We start from the raw sequence: 7,332 nt of genomic DNA, 5'->3' as shown, positions 1-7,332 counted from the left end.
TGGGTTACAAGGCTGCAGATTTCCAGCTGCACACCCATGTGAATGACGGCACTGAATTTGGAGGGTCTATCTACCAGAAGGTTAATGAGAAGATTGAAACGTCAATAAACCTTGCTTGGACAGTAACAATACCCGTTTTGGCATCACTGCTAAATACAAGCTGGACTCTAGAACTTCTCTCTCTGCTAAAGTAAATAATGCCAGCCTGATTGGACTGGGTTATACACAGACTCTTCAACCAGCAGTCACACTGACCCTATCAGCTTTAATCGACAGAAAGAACTTCAATGCAGGAGGTCACAAGGTTGGGTTGGGATTTGAACTAGAAGCTTAATGTGGCTTGAGTAAAGCATCTGATTTGTCCTTGGAGGTGAAGAGAACCCACTATGTTTTGGCCTTAAAATTCTTCTGTGAAATTTCAAAAGTGTGAACTTTTTATTCTTCCAAAGAATTGTAATCCTCCCCACACTGAATTCTAGAGATCGCAAGTCCATCCTAAGGGAGGCATGCCTGAAAGTTGTCATGTTTGTGCCACATTTCAGTTGAGTTCCACGGTGTTATTTTAAATGTGAACCTCAGCGACAATGTAGTGTTCTGTTCCAGAGGAAATGACCCCATCCTCCAGTTTGTGCATCACGTCCTGCATGTCCCTCCCACACCACTTTTTCATGACCTTTTAATATATTGGTCTCTGTCCTGTAGTGAAATCTTTGGTTTTGCATCAGAGTAAAATAAAATAAACCCATCACATTTGGTACATAAAAAAAAAAAGATTTTTTAATGTTTATTTATTTTTGAGAGAGAAAGAGGTAGAATGCAAGCAGGAGAGGGGCACACAGAGAGAGAGGGAGACACAGGATCTGAAGCAGGCTCCAGGCTCCAGGCTCTGAGCTGTCAGCACAGAGCCTGATATGCGGCTCGAACCCATGAACTGTGAGATCATGACCTGAGCCGCAGTCGGTCCCTTACCCAATGGGGCCACCCTCGCGCCCCGGGATGTTCATCCTTTCTAAGGCAAAATACTGTTCCATTTTGCGTCAATGCCGTAGTATATTTATCCGGTCACGTTAATGCACACTTGGGTTGTTTCTGCCTTTTGGTGAATAGTGGGGCCATGAACTTGGGTGTGCACATACCTTCTTCCGTCATGTTGCACATTGTTTCGCTTGCCCGCCCCACTTCACCCTCTCGGCTCCCTCACCTGATTGGCTCTTAGCCATCTTTCCTCTCTCACCCTACAGGTCACTTCCTCCAGGGAGCCTTCCCTGATTCTATAGACCAATTTGGTTGCCCCTCGCCAGGTTCCCATAGCACAGTTCACTGTCATTGCCTGTTTGTCTTTCCCAAAAACCGTCAACTTCCGGTCCAGTTCACCATTGTACCCTAAGACCTAGTGCAGCGCCTGGGCTAGAGGAACCCTCCGAGAACTCTGGAATGTAGGAGCACAGCCAGCCAGCCAGCCGGGACGCAGGCGCAGTACACCCATGGGTGGCCTTACAGGCGTCCATTCTTGCAGGGCACTTCCCCTGTCTGACTGGGGCTCCTTCTCCAGGTGTTTGCTAAGCCCTACGGTAAGCCCTGGACGTGCAGCCGGCTGTGCAAGGAGGTCTCCTGAAATCCCCCGCCTCCAGCCCCCGTGAGGCCATCCGAGGTGGGGCTGGGGAATTGCCCGAGGCGGAATGCGATGAGGCCGCAGAATGATGGTCCGAAGCAGGCTCAGGAAGGAACGTGCTACTTTCCCAGGGCTGCCTACCAAAGGGTCACCAGCTTGGAGTCTTAAAACAACGCACATTTATTCTCATACATTTCCGAAGTCAGAACTCCAAAATCAAGGTGTTGGCATGGCTGGCTTCCTTCGGAGTCATCGGGGTGGTGGAGGGACCCGTTGCCTTGCATTCTCCGGCACCCTGAGGCTGCCTGCTGTCCTTGGCTCACGTCCCCTTCCTCCACAGCGCATTACGGCAGCCCCTGGTTCTGTCCTCACCCCGCGTTTTCCCTGCATCCCTCTTCGGAGCACCGTGTGGTTGCAGTGGGCCCACCCAGAGCATCTGCTGGCACCTCCCCATCCAAGGTCCTTAACTTAAGCCCAGCTGCACGGTCCCTTTGCCACGAGCATAGTCATGGACGCCGAGGAGGAACGGCTCCTGCTGTTGCGTCTGTCCGGGTAGTTTCACGTGATCCAGACAAGTGAAGGCAGACATTGTCAAGGGTGCTCCTTGCAGGAGGGGGAAGGCTCCGGAAGGCTGGGGGAGGGGCAAGGACGCTTCAGGTACAGGAGGGGTGCGAGGAATGTGCTGGCTGGGGGTTGAGCGGTGAGGACCTGACTGGTTGGGAGCGAAGGGTTTTGTGGGGGTGAAATAATGCAGCGGAGAAGCAGGGGACGTTTGTCCAGACTTCCAAGGGCTCTGGCTGCTAGGCAGAGCCATCTGGCCGCACTGGGAAGACCATAAATACCCCCTGGCAGTTTCCATGTAGGAGTTCTGCCCTCTCGGGGCTGGGTCTGCTCTGGATCACCTCCCAGCATCCTCTTTTACATGCTTTTTAACGAGCACTAAGATGGCAGTGGAATAAATCTCCTCAGACCCCTACGTGAGCATTTTAGTTGCCATTCCCGGCAGCCCTCAGTAACAGCAAGTAAATAAAAGTGACACCCAGGAGCTGGAGGACCTTAAGAAGGGGAGGGGTGCTCAGTCCTGAGGGTTGGTGCCTGGGGTCAGCTTCCACAAGACCCAGGCAGGGTGTCCTGTCCCCCCTCCCCTCCGCCCAGGATGCACCTTTGCGTTCCTGTCCCATCCGCACCCGGGAGAACGGGACCAGCTTGGGTTGGAGGGTGTGTGTCTTGTTTCTGCTGTAATTTCCCTTCCCCTGTTCTCACACTAGGCACAGGGCAACGGGGAGGCAGCAGCCGATGGTATGCCCTGGGGGTCTCAGCGCCTTTCTCCGCCAGGATCCCAGCTCCCACCCCTTCCAGTGGGTTCTGGGCGAGAATGTGAGGTGCGGGCACGGTGGCTCCTGGGCCAAGTCCTCACTGCCCTCTAGCACTCAGTTTCTGCTGTCTGTCCCATCCTCTTTCAAGGACCAGCCACATACGCGGGGCCACTAGTCTGTGTGCCCTGATGCTGCTTATTTCTTACCTTGACGTGATTTCCAGTAATGCTGGGAATGCACATTATTGGGTCCAGCCCTGGATTCTTTCCTAGCCGAGAGACTGCCTACTTCCTGAAGGCTAAAAATAGCAAGTCAGATGCTCCCTGGACCCGACCATGTTCTGTACCTCCGCAGTCCAGGGCGTGAGCATGCAATCTGGATCTCTCAGTGGCCCTTGTGGTCTAACCATCACCTCCCGACTGTTCTCACTGCTTCACCCCTTGATCCTCTCCGGTTCTCATGAAGCAAGTTAAAACACAAACCAGATCCCACCATTCCCCTGCTCAAAACCCACCAATGGCCTGTCCTCTTGGGACAGAATCCTGCCTCCCATCACAGCTCGCTAGGCCCTGCATCACCGGGCTCCCGGGGGGGCTTCTCGCTGGTGCTGGGACCCAGCACCTCCCTTCCCACCTCAGTCTTCTCACCACTGCCTCTCTGGGCCGCACAACTTCCTTCCGATTTCAGAGTCGCTCATCCCTCACCCCACTCAGCCCCTGCACAGAGGCCTCCCCAGCGCTCACATCTGACATGGCGCTCCCTCCCGCCTGGCACGGTCTGTCTTCAGGGCGCTCACTGCCACGTGACATTTATTATGTGACGACGTATTTGTCCCCCGACACTAGAAGGCAAGCTGTGTGAAGGCGGGTTTTCGTCGTGTTCGTCACTGGGTCCTCGGTGCCTTGAACAGTGCCTGGCCCAGAGCAGACATGCCATAAATATTTGTCGAATGAGTAGATAAAATCGTTTGCTTCATAGATGGTGACTGAGGCTGTTGCATGCTGGGAACTATGATAGGTGCTTATTCTCGGTGCCTGGAAGCTCTCAGTCCCCTGAGCAAAGATAAGGAGTTAGGCATAAATATATCCATTATCTACATCATCTATGTCTGTGTATCTATATATAGCTTTTATAGGGTGTGATAGATTCTGTAAATGAGGGATGCACAGAATATCCCAGAGCAAATGACATGACAGTGAATTTTCCCCCAAGGTCTCAAGAGTGGGGTTTGGACTTGAGCTGGGCTCCCCACTCATCAGGTGAAGGATCAGATCATCCTCAGAACCAGCAGGCTGCCCTCTAAGTCCTTAACCTTGCTGAGCCATTAGGAGTAAAGTCACATGGTTCTCCAGGATGTCCAGGCCTCAGAAGCTTCTGGTACTGGGCCCCAGAGGCTTGCCAGTGTGAGGGCCTCCCAGACCCTTCTCAGGAACCTCAGTGTAAGGACCTAGCGTCCCTAGGACCTCAGCAGGGCCAGGCTCCCAAAGGGCCGCCCTCTGCATGTTGCCAAGGCTTGAAGACTGACTGTTGGACCACTTGCGGTGGCCAGTACTTGCTCGGAGGGCTTGGCCACATCCTGCAGAGCACTCTCCCAGCTGTGCTGTCCTGGGTGCTGTAGGCCGGTGCGCTGGACGCCAGTGTAGCCTGCCCTGGCTGTGAAGGCTTCTCCAGGCTACCCTGCATCCCTTCCAAGAAATCACAGGAGCACACTGGTGTATGTGCTGCTGGTTAGGGCGGGAGACACCTCTATGGCAGCTGCCAGGAAGGAGTAATGTTACTGGGGACACGCCCATACTTAGAAGGAGAAGGGCCCTCTGCTCGGTCAACAAGTCTGTTCCCAGGTGCCCTTGCTGATCCAGGGTGGGCTCCCTAAACAGCACCAGCCCTGAGAGGTGAATCATTGATAATCACCCTTATATTGTTTCCAGAGAGTTTTACACACGTTATGTAACTCGGTCCTCACAGCAGTCTTGTGAGGCAACCGGGCTGTGTATTTGATCATGCTTTAAATAGTATTTTCCCAGTACATTTTATTATAGAAGTTTTGGAATGTGTGAAAAGGTGCACACATGTAATCCTACCATACAAAGTCTCTACTGCTATGTTGGTGTGTCTACCATCAGGCTTCTTCACGGAGGCACAAATTTATAGACGGGCATCAACTTATGGGTCATTCTATTCTAAGAAGGTCCAGCTGAGGTGGGCTCAGATCCGGTCTGAGGCGGATGGGAGTATGTCTGAGGCGTATAGTCTTAGAATAAACCGTGGCTCATGGCTACTATCATCTCTGAATTTCTCTCCCAGTCGGACACAAGCTGTCATTATTTCACACCATGACCGTACGGGTGTAGAACTCAGTCCCTCCCCCATTTCTACCGGCCCCCCTCCCCCCACAAAACCATCTACTCTCCCTATCCTTGTGCATAGAAAAATGCCTTAGGGAGAAACGTTTAGGGAGACGGGGGATCTTTGTAGCCATACAAACAACGCCCCCAGGTTGTTCAACTGAATTTTCCCCTCTTCTGTTCTCTCCTAATTTTCTTTTTTTATTTTTTTTATTTTTTTAAAGTTTATTGGGTTTTTTTTTTTTTGAGAGAGAGAGAGAGAGAAAGAGCACAAGTGGGGTAGGGGAAGAAAGAAGTAGAGAGAATCCTAAGCAGGCTCCGCACCATCAGTGCAGAGCCTGGTACGTGGCTCCAATTCACCAATTCGGAGATTATTAGCTGAGCTGAGATCAACAGTTGATGTTTAATTGACAGTGCCACCCAGGTGCCTCTCTCCTAATTTTCTAACGCTTTATGTATTAAAAAATTTGTTTTAATGTTTGTTTATTTTTGATAGAGGGAGAGGGTGAGCAGGGGAAGGGCAGAGAGAGAGGGAGACACAGAATCCGAAGGCGGCTCCAGGCTCTGAGCTGTCCGCACAGAGCCCGACGCGGGGCTCAAACTCATGATCATAACTTGAGCTGAAGTTGGATGCTTACCCAGCTGAGCCACCCAGCACCAGGCACCCCACACTTACGTATTTTAAATGTGGAGCAGTTAAGGATAATTTTTGTTTACTAATCTCCATCTACCCTTCCCCAACGGGGTGCCTGTTTCTGTTAGGGAAGAATGTTCCTTCGCAAAAAAGGTTCTCCTAAGTCTTCTTAGTTGCAAACCATGGAGACCAACTTAAGGCAAAAATATAAGATGTATCAGAAAACAATCTGGGTATTTCACAGTTTGAGAGGGGGGAAATGCTAAAAAAAAAAATCTCAGGACAGAAACCAAACTATATTAAAATAATGGATGGCCAAGAGACTCCCACCACTTCGATAACTGGAGCGTTTTCCAGGCTTCGTCAACCTTCTCAAGATTCAAATGCTGGGAAGAGCATCTGATTGGCCTAGATTGTTTCACCCATTCATAATTTGGCCATGGAAGGGCAGGACACTTGGCTTGGCAATCCTACCAAAACTGCACTCGGTGCGGGGCACCTGGGTGGCTCAGTTAGTTAAGTGTCCTGCTCTTGATTTCTGCTCAGGTCATGATCTCATGGTTCATGAGATGGAGCCCAGCATCAGGCTCTGTGCTCACAGCCTGGATTCTCTCTCTCCCCCTCTATCTCTGCCCCTCTGCTGCTCGTGTGCTCTCTCTCTTTCCCTCAAAATAAATACTACACTTGATCTTAGCCAAAAGGCCGAGAAGCAATTCTCTCAAAATAAATGAACATTTAAAAAAAAAAAAACTACATTCAATGGCACACAAGCAGTTCTCTAGGGCAAACGGGATTGCTTTGTATTACTTATAAGTGATGGAATAGACACTTGATCACTAGTCTCAGCAATCTATCATTTATCTCCTAATTTATTGGGGGAGGGGCATGCCATTGGATGCCTTATTCCGGTGTCCCTTGGAAAACTTCCACCCACCCTTTTTTCATTCAGTTCTCAGCTTATACTTTTATTTTTGGAGACATTGTCTATGATCCCCAACCAAAATATGGGCCAGGTGCCTGGATTTGGTGTTCCCAGGGCACCAGAGCTGTTCCTAGACAAACCTTGAGTCTTAATCTACGGGCCCTAGCACAGAAACAGGTATGTCGATGGTGTACCTAAAGTATTGTGGATTGGCTTATCTGACACCAAAGAAGTGTCTTCAGAAGACTTGCCTGGGGAAGAATAATAGGAGGCGAAGGGAACTCGAGTTGATCCCAGAGGAAAAAGACCCCTGATTGAGAAGTGAGTAAATGGCCACTGGAATGAGCATCTCTCACACAAAAGAAACACAAACACCTACACATTCTGCCCTCAAATCACAAAGGACCAAACAATTGGAGAGGAGACTATAGATCATTGCAGCTGGAAGCAATTAGCACAACTGCAGGTGCCGCGGACGCCAGGAGGGAGGGCGGTGGGCGGTG

Source organism: Suricata suricatta, chromosome 11 (genome assembly GCF_006229205.1).
Source record: "Suricata suricatta isolate VVHF042 chromosome 11, meerkat_22Aug2017_6uvM2_HiC, whole genome shotgun sequence".
NCBI lineage: Eukaryota > Metazoa > Chordata > Mammalia > Carnivora > Herpestidae > Suricata > Suricata suricatta.
The sequence above is the reverse complement of the archived record's forward strand: the minus strand, read 5'-3'. Positions refer to the sequence as shown.